The sequence below is a fragment of the Dicentrarchus labrax genome, unplaced genomic scaffold, assembly GCF_905237075.1.
Source record: "Dicentrarchus labrax unplaced genomic scaffold, dlabrax2021, whole genome shotgun sequence".
In the NCBI taxonomy this organism is placed as follows: domain Eukaryota; kingdom Metazoa; phylum Chordata; class Actinopteri; family Moronidae; genus Dicentrarchus; species Dicentrarchus labrax.
In genome coordinates, this window is record NW_026136712.1 from 3,098,358 (window position 1) to 3,112,510 (window position 14,153).

The following is a 14,153-nucleotide window of genomic DNA, read 5'->3' on the forward strand; positions in this document are numbered from 1 at the left end:
CTTTTTCCGCTTCTGTGTAGCGCTATTAAGTTGCTGTCATTGGTGTAAAAGGGTTGACGCACTGCTGCATTTCCTTATAATGTGTTTACAGGCTCCATATGGGTCTTGCTATAATGGCATCAACGACTGTCCTCCCATACTGACTGATCTATTATGCAGGTAATAAATCTGCATCTCAAAAACATGATGACAGGTAACGTATCTAAAGAATGAAGCTTTTCTGTCCCCAGAAAGGGTCTACACATGTAGAAACACATTCATTAAAATGAAATTGTGTTTGTTTTGTGCGTTCCATATCAAAGTCCTTCCATCACACCCCACAGTGAACACATGCTGTTTTTGATTTTAATTGAATAAAGAGAACTTTGAGCTACATGTCTGATTGTGTGCAGAGGTGATGCTTTTCAATAGCTCACTCTACACTACTTGTAAATGTTACTTGTTGAGGCGGTTCCTGTAGGAACGGTCAAATTTAAACAATTAAGATTGAGCTGCTGGCCCGGAATGATGCGACACACAGAAAATGACTGTACATGGATACAATTAAACCACATTCCACCTTCCCATTTGAATCTGCATGTTCAAAAAAGTCCTTTGTCCATTGCTTTTCATAGTGACTTGGATTGCTGTTACAAAAACTATCCATTGCTATGGTTATGGTTATACCCGGTATCACACCTAAACGTGTAATATACACATCGTTCCACCGTGGTAGTGTCACGTTTTGCCTCGCATGGGCGTTGTAGTGTCACGTTTTCAGCGCGTGCTAATTCCACAGTCAACTTAGCAATAATGAATATGCAATGTCGGGTAACACTTTCGAAATAAAGCCTGCTGAGGTTGCAGTTTGGTTTGGTTTAGGAAAAGGTAGCTATTGACAAAATCAACACTGACTTTTGGTTTCACCCTTCTGTGCTACTCTAGAAACATGGTGGTTAATAGGTAATATTATATTTTGTTATAATAAGTGTTAAATAGCTCTACATTCAAACAGCCATCACTGATATAGTGTTTTCAGTCAGTAACATGGTCTCCCGGCCCCTCCTTTCTGCTGTAAACTGAGAATACAGTTTCTTGTATTCTGTTCCCACAGTAATGATGCTGATACTAAATTAATCATGAATGAAATGAATCAACGCACATTACATAGTTTGAGATACTGACAAATATTCTCAACTGTCCAACGTCCATATCAGTACATTATCTTGGTCACAATCCTTTAATAACCAAAATTAAGCATTCTTTACAAAACATTTTTGCTTCTATTATAACAGGGCTATGTAAAAACAATGAATATCATCTTGATGGACTGTTATTCAGTGTGATTGCTCAAAGTAGCAGCTCACTATGTATTATTATCCTATTCAAACCAGAGCTGTCCAACATAAACTTTAGTTAGTGTCAAATTATTCTAATATTGCAAAAACTCACTCTGTTGTCAGGCAAAATTACATATTGAGGATATTCTGCTAGCTTTATACCATACTTTGTTATCACACAATGATGTTACAAACACGACTTTGTTGTAGTTCAGATATTAATTTCAAACATGGCCGTTCACATATTTCTTACACGTTTCGCAGCCACTGTAATCTCTCCCTCGCTAAAGCTAAACCCCAGCTAGGTATAGCTAGGTATTCTGAATGCTAATGCTACTGAACATAAACACAGATCTTTTCAAACAAATGACCAATGTCATTTTTTACTGATCATATTTGATTAATACACAGCCACAAAACTGCGAGAGATGAGTGCTTTCATTTGTCTTTTGTAGGACAGTTGTAATTATGATAAAATCTTTGTGCATGAAGGTATGCTTAAAGCTATGCTAAACGCTAAAGGAAGTTTGGCATGTATGGGGAATATTGTCTTTATTTAAGAGACACTAACAATACTACAGGTGTAACATATAAAGTACCATCTAGTCTCGAGTCTCATTTATTGAGCTCCATTAAAGAATATGACAGTTTTACAGAGAATAATCGTAAGTGGAGATTGGATTTTGCCATCTGGCGCGGTGACACACAGCCCCTGTGAGCAGGTATTTTTAAAACTAGCCAAAGCATGAGCAGGCTGGAATCAATACAATCCCTCCATGGAGAAGCATTAAGATCCGGAGCCCACAGGAGGACACAGAGGTTCTGCTGAGGTCTGAGATATACAGACAGCAGCTGTGGGTTTACCACTTTAATGTTAAACAGTTACAGTATGTCAGAAGTTTTTTGATACTGTTCAAATTTAGCTGATTTTTGTTTTCTCTGCATAGTCTGCTCAGCTTCACCAGCAAGCAGAGAACTTTATAGCTTTTGTTCAGTTGAAAAAAAAACTGTAAAATCTTCTCATGGAGACAAATGGGTCACTTTGATTGAGGTCCAATTCCCCTTTTCTCTGGAAGCCAGCATGCAGTCAACACATTTCCATAACTCTCTTTGTTCCAGATCTGAAGACGACTTCAGCAGCGTGCCAGCTCTCAGCAGCCATCTCTTATGAATGATTTAAAATGATTTCACATGAACAACATGTGGACTGTAGTTAGTTCAAAGATCAGCAGCATGGCAGACATGATGTAAAAGACAGGTTGGATTGACTGATGTTTGACAGCTGTCGTAAAATTGTTGATGATGTTTGGAGTAAAAGCTGCACCTACCAGACAATAGCCAATTGTGGGACTATTATTTATATATTAATATAACATTACATAGTTATTATCAGATTATAATAGTAAGACGGGCCAGGCCAAAATGAAAAATTGAATCACACGTCAAATACATTTTTCCCAAAGATGGCTTCTGGCATTTTAGGTAGTTCTTATTACGTGTGTGTGTGTGTGTGTGTGTGTGTGTGTGTGTGTGTGTGTGTCCAAAAATGGTGATAGAGGGGTACCCACAGTGTCATATTTTGCAGTCAATCATCACTGAGCAAGCTCCAGTATTTGATGACTTGGGAGTGAGAATGTGTTGACTGTATCAAAACATAAAGCACTTTACCTTGTCTGTGTAGAGTGACTCTGCAGCTCAGAATGTGACATATGGATGTAAAAATTGTGAAATATAATAATACTGTATGCTTGTAATAAGAAAGTAATCAGAGTTATTGGCAGAGTTAAATTGTCATTTAGCAATTCATTCTGAGTTCATTATAAACAATTCATTAAAAAACTGTTTACTGATAAGCACAGTGTTCTCTGTAGTCTTTGCTCTGTATTCCAGCACACTGGATTTGATGTGAAACTACGACTATGAGTTTGACTTTTAGCTTTAGGGCTGTTCCAGGGTGATCACACGGGGGAACAACGGATTATAGCACTTATTCATTTTTCTAACCATATAGACCAGAGGGGGACTTCTTTGAGGGAGAGGTGTGAGGTGAAAGGGACAGGTGCATGCAAGGGCAACATGAAGTAGTTTGGCTGTTGATTCGGCCTGTCTATTGACACAGTCAGCAGTAACAGTGGCAGTAGCTGACACACAACTCATGGAGACGCAAAAATTTGGATGAATTTTAACATTTTTCTTTTGAATATTTCCTGTGAATACTTTTTCAGAAAATGTAATGATATTTTCAGGATTTTTTAAATTTTTATTTGTAAAATTATACATACTTAAAGGAGCATTTCACCCGTGGAAACATTAATATTTATTGAAAGTGGGTTATTTATGTAGTCGAAATGTAACATACATTTTGAATTTGGTGCCTATTTGACAGAGAAAAGACAGAAAGTGACTTTAGGGCGCATTTGTATTAAAGACAACAACTTCCACAATGCACAGCTCCACAAGCCACTCCCACTAACACTATCAAGGACTACAACAACGTGAATGTAAACCATTTATTTACAGAAATATATCAACAACAACAAAAATAAATATGTTAACATTGACAGTTATAGTTCCTCCTGAGCGTCCTCAACGTCTCGGGGCCGCAGTACTGGCCATCTGGAGCTGGATGTTTCTGTCGGATAGCCTGCACCACATCAGCGGGTAAAACGACACGATGGCCTCGACCCAATCTCTCGCCTTGCAGGACCCATTCCAGAAAGGCTGTTAGGCGATATTGTCTACAAGACATTGAGCACACAGTTAGCAATGCATGGTCTTTGTGTTTAGCGTGCCACAGTAGTTAGCAATGCAACTGCAAGCTGTTTGTGCAGTAAAGAAGTTAACATTAGTTCAGTTGGCTGACGTTACGTATTAACCGGAAATAACTTTGTGATAATGCTTGAACAAATTGTGTACATACATGCCACGTTGTTATAAGACAGAAAACAGAAACACTCACTTTACAGTCAGACGTCCGTGTGTCCGTAGGCGCACAGCGAGAGCACAGGCACCAGCAGTCCGCCCCAGCTCGAGCCAGTCCGGGCTCCTCGTCCGCGACAGGCAGGTCCTCTGCCTCGGCTGCAGAAGCCTCAGCCGCCTCCTGTTCAGCCTCAGCCGCTGCTCGCTATATTGCGGCTCATAAAGGTAGCCACGAACATCTGATTCGACCATCCTACTAATGTCTTCCATATTACATTGATTACCATAGTCGTAACGTCTGGCTCGTCAGCGCCAAACAAGATGGCGGTTATATTTTTTAGTTTCTGCAGGTGAAGTCCCACCCACTGATCTGTAATAGGTCTGTAGCGTGAGTGAAAAAAAAATGAGGAAGTAGTGTTTGTAGTCTCACCCCCTCTACAGAGATATGAGACTTCCTGCTTCCAATGACGCAAAATGACGATTTTTACATCATTGGAAGCAGGAAGTGCAACACTATAATCCTTATTTCTCCCCTCTCAGGGAAAGTGAGGGAATGATGCACGACCATTCAAAAATATGACTGGGGTTCTAATGATACAAAGCTTAATGCAAATGGGTGAAGTGTCCCTTTAATAGGCTGCTTTTTTGACCAAACCAGTGTTTTTTTCCCCTGATACTTGGCCATTGTTCTAATACAGTTTGTGTTAATGTCATCAAAGTTCAGATATTAAATAATACACTGTGATGTGATACGTTATTTTAACTCTGCAAACTCTTAAAACAGTTTACATCAAAATGTTTCAGTTACACAAACTCAAGTTTATAAGTTAAAAAAACATTCTTGATGAGGTACTTTAATTGTCACTTAAAATTACTGAAGCTACTTGATCAATAATGTTTTTAACTTACAAGATTGAGTTAGTTTTACTTAAAGTTTTAATCAGTTTCAACAACTTTTTGAGTTAAATGAACTTATCTAGTTTTAAATGTAATCTAAACTTCAAAAACAACAGTTTAATTTAGTTTTCTCCACAGAAATGAATGCAATGTTGAGATAAGGGCCTAACTTGTATTTTTAAGTTTTAAGTTGAGTAGTAAGCATCAAGCAAGAAGGCCTTGCAACCTCCTGTGAAGCTTTGGTGACCCCTAGTGGGGGTTCAGACCCCTGTTTAATAACTTTCTGAACTTCAGCTGGCTTTCCACCATAATTAGTTTTATCCTCTCTTCAGCAGTATGCCAGATCCACCAGTGTAATAGCTTGTTTCAACTCAACAGTGCGAGAGAGTTCACAACGCTCACCTTGACATTTATTAGGCTAACGATACGGTCAGTTCACCATTCACCAAAAACATGAACATGTTCAATGGTCGGCGCTCTTTCAGCTGGGTCATGCACAACACTGTTCTGTAGAAGAGGTTTTGCTGCTACTTAATGTATTCCCCAATGAATCACATTTTTGGAGGCTGCAACATTCTCGAAAACTCATGAAACTCATCATAAAATTCAACAGTACAAGAAATTTCTGTATTCTATGGGTCCCACACATGGGCTTCACAAAATGGCTTAGCCACGCACCCCAAAATCAGCCCCCAAGACATCTAATTTATATGAAATTTTCACATGGTCTACACATGTCGCTGCCGCACGACATGACTATAGCACACATAGACTGTGCTGCTTTCAGCTTTAATTTTCGTTATTTTAGTTTAACGTGTTACCGCTACATGATTTTGTCAATTGAACAGTGTGTGTGTGTGTGTGTGGATGCTTGGGTAAGAGCAACAACCCAAAAAAGAAATGAAAAAAATGAAAACAAAACAGAAAAAAAGAAGGCATGACAAGAAAAAACAGCTCAGTCCATTAATATCCGGCTCTTGCTGTGGAATTTGTTTTCTCTTGTCAGGCGGTTGTGGCTGTCACAGTGATGAGTGGGGCCGAAGCTCTGAGCGCCTGTATCACTCTGACAGAAAACACAGAGATAGAGCGAGAGAGGAAGAGCAATGAAGGGCGAAGGAGAGAGAGAGGGGAAGCGGGTGAAGGAGAAGACAAACAAAGAGAAAAAAACAAAAGACGATGGTGGAGGAGGAAGAGTGACAGCAGCAGTGAGAGAAGACGGAGAGACACAGTCTGAGAAGCAGGTTGGCACTCAGCGTGAGTCTCAATGTGTAAACACACACAGTCTTCATCAGGCCGACATAGGAACCACTCTGCAGCACAACAAGCATTTCCTTCCAACACCATATCTATGAGCGGCCTGTCAACTCGTGGCCCTTGTCAGATTGGCTGCATTTAGCTGTGAAGCTAAAAGACTTGAAGCAGCATTGGCAGACAGTCTTCTACGTTCCTGAAGCGGTTGTTTAGACTATTTGTTTCAAGGGTGTAGCATGTAGATGTTTGCGATAGAGGTTTTGTTCTCACTGCAGGAATGTTTTCTCAAGGTGAACACTCTTCAAAAGCGATCATGTATGTCTGTTCACCTGTTGCATAGCAGGATATCTCAAAAACTACTCAAAAGATATTGGTGGAATTCATTTGAAAATAATATCATTGGCCAAGGACAGCATGATTAATTTATTATGTGTACATTTACAAAAGACTGTATTCTTTATCTTGGAAATAGTAGTTTAACAAAAAAATTGTAAAATGTTAATAGATTGTATTAAACACTATTGTTATACCTATATGATCCATTTTATAGTTTTTTTATTGTAAGATTGATCTTTGATCTCTTTAGTTTTTATTCCATTCTGTCTTAATATCAGCTTGCCAATCATCTATAAAGCACTTTGAACTGCACTAAGCTGTATGAAAGGTGCTGTACAAATAGTGTTTGACTGATTAATTGGCCCAAAAGTGCACAATTAGTACATAATTAACAACAAATGCCAAGGATATACAGACTCTGGTCTTTGAAAAATCTATAAATCTGGGCAAAAAGCTGGTCTTCAGTAAAAAATCATTTGCTTTCTTTAATGTTTATTATGTAATAAGAATCAATATACCAAAACAGATTGACACTACACATTTAAAAAAAAAAATCTAATTTATTTGAAGTTGCCTGTGCTGTGTATTACTTTTACATCTGGCCTTTACCTTCAAAATAGTAGTTTAACAAAAAAATGTTGAACTCAAGGTCCACTGACTAGATCAGACAGAGCTTTCATCCACATCTCATGGCCTTCAGCAATGTGTAGAGTGTTCTCAGTCTCTGTAAACAATGTTATAAGGAGAACGGCCTAGACCATCCCTATTTAAAAGTGTACATTTTGGTGCTATACAAATAAAATGGAATTAAACTAAGGTCTATCATACATTATAAGCCCATTCATAAGACACCATAATGCATTTATAAGGCTTTATTAAACTCTCGATAAACCTTGTTATAAGTTGTAATGCATGATTATAAATATTTAGAAAGTAGTATAAGTGGTGGACATTACAAGTTTTGATTTCATAATACTTTAATAATGCTAAATCAGTGGTTCCCAACCTTTTTCCTTAAGGGACCTTTTTTCTATCATTTAGTAAACTGACGTCTATTTCATATTATATTCAAAACTGTACAATTAATCCAAATAGTAAACTCAGTAAGAGCAGGAAGTAAGGGTAAAAGGAGTGGGTACATTTTGAGCAGATTATTTTCTGTTTAGGGAACTTTTTATACAGTTCTGTCTGTATTCACAAGTCTGTTTTATGACAAACTCGGTGTTTTCTTGTCATTGATCTATAAGCTCTTTGGTTGTTTTCTAACGCAGAACGAAGCTGTTAATTAGAGTGAAGTCTCTGTGACTACAGCTTGTGTTCAAGTCTTCAATTTAGATCTTAAATAATAATCGGAACTTTTAAAATAAACAGTTTCACCCCTTACAATCACGAAGGCCACACGACCCCTTATGAAGTTATACTTTTTGGGTAATTATTGCCCGGGTCATTTTTCCTTAATGTTTCCAGTCATTCCCTCTCTATCTCTGTGTGTCTGTGGTGGGTGTGGCATCGCTCTCTCCTCTAGTCCTGATTTTCTACACCTGCTCAAGCCGCACACCTGAATCCACCAATCAGCCCAGCAGCATATGAACTCACCCGTGAGCATGGTTCCTCACCCGTTCATCCCCAGATGGTCAGTCACCCTCAGTGGTATTTCATCTCAAGCTCTCTAGAATAGTGTATTCTAGCTTTTTAGTTTTTTGTGATAACTTTGGATTTACTAACTCTGCTTTGCTGTCTGCTCACCTGGTCTGATCCCCAGCCACGCTCACCACCAGCTTTCATCATCTGCTCCATCTCCCCACAGCTTCTCTCATCTCACTCTGCCAGCACCCTCTGGATCTCTTCCACCACAACTATTACACTAAGTTGGACAATAAACTGCTAAATAATTCAAAACATGTACATTGAATCTGTGTCCGCTCCTGGGTCCCTCCCTGTTCCTCATAACATCTATTGCATGGTTCATAATGTGCTCCTGCCATCACCCTGTACCACAGCCCTGTCCAAATAGTTCCAAACTCTAAAACATCTGCATTTGTGAGACTGCAGGTCACACAGATGTTTGGCTAATTAGAGGTGAATTATAGGGAAACTGTAGAAAATAAATGTTATTGGCTGAGGACAAGATGGTTCCTCACAACCAAAGCCAGCAAACCTGCATGCTGGTTGATAAAGCTCTGCAGCCCTTTCAGTAGCCTTGCAATCTGAGCTGGATAAACAGTTTCTCAGCTAAAGCCAGCACACTGAACATTTTTCTAATAAAACGTGGCTAGTTTCAGCTTCAGCTGTTGTGGACAGACAATAACAAATGTGCAGCAGTGAGCCTCATCTGTTCATTGATTGTAACTAACAGAGACATACTGCAGGTATATTTGCTGTTGTACACTCTGTTTTACTTAAAGACCATCATCAGGGGGAGATACAGGAGGGGGGAAACTGCTATATGTGCCAACTGACTGCTTATCAATTGTGCTAATGTCATAGTGGTGTAGTTAAATACCAGTTTATAGGCTGGTAACCTGACTGTGGTTTGTTACACAAAACCATCTGGGAAGTGTTTATTGGAAACCAAAACACATGGCAGGTGATTGGATGAACCATCTGTCTATCACAGGCCAACTTCAACCAATCAGATCAATGAACCATATAACGTAGTCAAACTCTTACTGAAGTCAGTCAGGAGAAGAAGAGTTTCATTTTCTGAAAAACTTTAAAGCTAACAGCTAAGTGGCAGTGAAGGGCATTGAAAGGCTGCCAACATTTGATTGGGAAAAGTTTGATTTACATCACATGACAATTAACCGAGACATTTCTGGATAGCAGAATGTATTGCTTTCTCATTGGCTGTGGTCACAGAGTATGTTATGTGTGGCTACCATAGACTGTAAAAAAGTGGCTTGTGAAGCATTCTTTTTTTTTTTTTTTATGCCCTACTGGCTCTACTGGTTCCACCGTCCTTGCTTTGTTGCTTTTGAGCAGTCGCTTCACACACACAACTAGCATCAAACCACGCCTGTAGCTCATGCAGTAGCTGCCAGTAGTTCCTCATAGGACATGGTTTGGTCCGAACCACTATGGTTGGACACAAGCACATAGCTTGACGCCTGGCAAGATGGATTTTCATGTGATCTCACATGGACATTAACACGTTAAATTGTTGTGGTGTGCTAACCGGATAGCGTTGGTTGCACTGTACTCCTTATTGTTACATGCTCCCCACTGGCTGGACAGATATATAACGTGTTGAGTAATATGTTCTGTACTCCTCTCAGGGTGTCTGATCTCTAGGAAACAATAAAGAGTGGACAGGGCTCTCTCTGTAAGCTCCTCTTACAGCCAGTAAACTGTCAGTTTATTCCCCTTAAGACTTAGGTTAGGGTAGAGAGAAGTCGCTTGGATACTATGGCTGGTCTGAGCTGCTTCTTTTTTATATATATATTTTTTTTGGGGGGGGCCTTTTTGCCTTTCAATGAGCCAGTATAGGAGGGGTTGTAACAGTATGAACATTGATGTAAAGTATTTCACACCTCTTTCCTACAAGCCCAAATAATGTCCTTTTACAACACTCAACAGGTGTAGGTTCCTTCAGAAAGAGGAAGCTAGTGTTAGCCTTGCTCACTAACATTAACACTGATTCCCACCAGATGTTACATTTCGTCATGTTATCATCTGCTTGAGTCATAAGCAGGTTCTGCACACTCAGTGCTGTGTTCTCCCTGCATTATAAAAAGGAGGGGGGTCTGGTTAGCATTGGCTCTGTCATCTCAGAGCTCACGGAGGCTGTTTCTGCTTGTACTGTACCCCCCTGCAATATTTAAAACTTATCCGCTAACCAGATAGTGCCATCTGTGTACCTGGTTGATTATACAAGAATCGCACAGCTAGTGAAGCTCCACTACAAACACATAATAATACACAATGAAAGCATCCTGCTGGTAAGGTGGTGGAAAACTTGCAACAGCCGGTGTCCAGTTTGCATCAGTAGCAGCCTAACACAGCTCCAATACGGCTGGGAGGCATCAGTAAACAGTGACATATAGTACCAGCCACTCAGAATTGCCGCTCCCATCGGGCTGCCAGCCAGATATATCCCCTTGTTCCATTCAGATAAGCAAGGGCCTGTCATGGACCTGTCATGGACCAGCCGGCAATTCTACGCAGCTGTATCTGTAAGGCTGATGTGTGAAAGTACAGACAGGAAAAGAGATTTAGGTAGAAGCTACAGAGAGGCTTTTAGAAGTAGAGCTTTCTCTCTCCACCAGTCCAGAAACACAGCGGGGGACCATCACATGTTGGCCATGGCTGGCCCCGCACGTTACCGAGCAGGACCACAGCGGCATGGCTATCCCTCGCTGTGGGGCTAGAGGCTACACATGTCATCACAGTGTGGCTTGGCACAGACCAGGGAAAAACCCTCATTGAATTCGTCCAGACTGTCAAAAGCAACTGCTGGTACGGTTGTAGGAAATGAATTTTGTTTATTCACACAAATAGTGCACCAGTCAAATTACAGTACCAACATTCCTTCTTAAAGCTGCATGGGTCTTTTATATTAAAATATTTTTGCTGAAACTTCACTATATCCTGACAGTAGTACATGAGACAGATCATCTGTGAAACAATCAGGTTCCTCTGGCTCCTCCTAGTGCTCCTAATGGTATTTGCAAGAATCCACCGGGCCTGAATGAAAACAACCAATCAGAGCCGAGAAAAATTGTTGATTGTGGAGTCTCATTCCCAGGATATCAAATACAGACACTTTGGGACTCTGGGAATGAAACTCAACAATCAACTATCTTCACGCCTCCAACCCAAAAGAGTTTCATTCTTTCTTTCTCGGCTCTGATTGGTTGTTTTCGTCCAGGCCCGGTGGATTCTTTAGGAGGAGCCAGAGGAGTGGCAGTCTCATGGACTACTGTCAGGATATAGTGAAAGTATTAGCATACATGACAAAAAGTTATTTTTTATGAAAGTTACCTACTGCAGCTTTTATCTACTGTTTTTTGTATAGCTTTTATTAATGTGTATTGTTATACCTGTATAATAGATTTCATAGATTTTTCATCATCTGTGAAGCACTTTGAACTGAACTGTATGAAAGGTGCTGTAAAAAATAAAGTTTGATTGATTGGCCCAAAAGAAAGGCTTTCTCTGATGTATATTATGTAATAAGAATCAATATACCAAAACACTACATATTTTTTCCAAATCTCTCTACAGTACATTTATTTATAGTTGCCTGTGCATTATGGCTGCTTTCACATCTGGCTGCACTGGCCTGAGACAGGAGGCTCTCCGGTATAAAGACCCATGTTTTATTTACTGGACTGTAGCCACTTGGCTGCAAACATGTGTTCCTTAGAAAGCCTGGCTTTGTTAAAAGGACAGGCCTGGCAGTTGGTTGTTGGGAAGACGTAAGCTGTGAAATTCCAAATGTGAGAGGAACATACATTAAGGTGCTAAAGGCTGTTTCTGTTTGGTGGACTCTGCAGAGGAGAGCTGAACTCTGTGTGTGTGTGTGTGTGTGTGTGTGTGTGTGTGTGTGTGTGCAGACACTGGATGGCTCACTTTGAAAATGAAATAGTGTAGAAATGAGGTAAACTGATATGGCCTAGAGCGTAGCTGTAGAAATGAATGTGAGATAGAAAACTCATTCAAGCGCATGGGAGAAGTTAAATGTATAAATTGAAATATGTTCACTTCCAGGTTGTTTTTATTGGACGTAATGTGCTGCTGTGAACATTTAATATGGTTCTTTCCTTCCCCTATAAAGACATTCCTTCGCCCTGTTAGCTTGGTGACATCTGTTGATACCCCGACAGCTAGCTGACATCTATTATTGAGCTTGAAAAGGATGTCTTCAATTGGATAATAGCAAGTTGCAAGCCACAACATTCTTATGTGTACCTTTTTAAATTCAGCCTTGCAGAAAGCCGGAGGAGAGCTAGTTTACTGCTCTGTCCCTCACAGCAAGGCACCGCTTCAATCATTAAAAAGGCGTTTGGTCAGTCGTTGCTCATACCAGCAGCTCTCAGCCGCCTCCTTCGCAGCCACTCGCAAAAGCTTAAAAGCTGTGTGTGCACTCGGAGACACAGGCGAAAACACAAATGTGAAATATGCATGGACCCATGGATCCTGTGAACAAGAATGTCTCAGCTCAGCAGGGGCGGAGCAGAGGGGTGGCACGACAGTCCAAGGATTCCCTGGACCTGAATCTGCAAACTAAATTGATGATGAAAGGTGATAGTAATGACTGTAGTGACACAAGACCACATAGAGATGCAAAATTGTGTTTAGTATTCATGTCTGTCCAGACAGACAGAACAGAGTTAATGTTAGTTGTATAAGGGAATAAATAGGTGGATTAATGACACATTTTTTACATTTTATACTCTTTAATCTGTGGGTTTGGGGGAAGGTATCAAGTACTTTAGTAAGTCAAAGGGCTCAAGCTGGTAGAGCAGGCGCCCAATGTATCAGTGCTGAGCCCTTTCTGCAGCAGCCAGGGTTTGAATCTGACCTGTGGCCCTTTGCTGCATGTCATCCCCTCTCTCGACCCACCCTCCTGTCTATCTTCAGCTAACCTATCCAATAAAGGGAAAAAGCCCAAAAAACAATAGATTTTAAATGGCTCATGTGAAGTCATGAGTCACTGGTGTTAAAGTCCAAGTCCAGTTGCAAGTGTAACTGTTTTTTGTCATGTTGAGTGTAAAGTCATCAAACTTGTAAAGAGTCCTTTAGTAGCATCAGACCAACAAGCACTCTAACTTATGCGCTCCTATGGACAGACTGGTTAGCCATGACTCATTATTCTTATTACTCATTACTCTATTCCCAGTTTATGCAGTGTAAATCATCAGTGTGACATTCCAGGGACACAAAGGACACTCATAGTTCACCAAGTTACATAAACATCTTAGGACAAATTGCCATTTTCTATCAGATAGTCCCAACACATAATAACCCCAGAAGGTAAATCTTTAGTAGTTTTAGAGCAAATTGACCTATCATGTGATAAGAGGTAGACATATTCTGTATAGGGAGGTATAATCCTTTTTCTGTTTAGGAATAGCCAACATGAATGTAAATTAGGGATGTCCGATAATATCGGCCCTCCGATATTATCGGACATCCCAATACTCACAAAAAAATTTAATATCGGGAGTTATCGGTATCGGGTTTCTATAACCGATGTTTGTTCTGTAGGCTTCAGCATTTCCGAGCCTGCATGAACGCAGCATGGGACGTTTACCGGCGTGCACTAGATGATGTATAACAACAACAACTACACGCTAGACTGGTTGGTTGCTAACCGTGTCTAACAAGCAAACAGTTTAAAGCTGAATGATTTTAATATTAACACAAAATAAGTGCAATGCACCTTAAATATTTGACCCTGCTATGAGCTGTTCCTTAACCAAACTAACA

The 14,153-nt window shown here is 40.1% G+C and overlaps 1 long non-coding RNA gene across 1 annotated transcript; it reads right to left on the reverse strand.

Annotated features, from left to right (window-relative positions):
• Positions 1–3,815: 3,815 nt before the first annotated feature.
• On the reverse strand, positions 3,816–4,485 carry LOC127372925 (uncharacterized). The gene is made up of 2 exons (XR_007886748.1): positions 4,279–4,485; positions 3,816–4,057 (listed from the first exon to the last, which is right to left on the reverse strand). It is a non-coding gene; the product is annotated as an uncharacterized LOC127372925 (long non-coding RNA).
• Between the last annotated feature and the right edge of the window lie 9,668 nt (positions 4,486–14,153).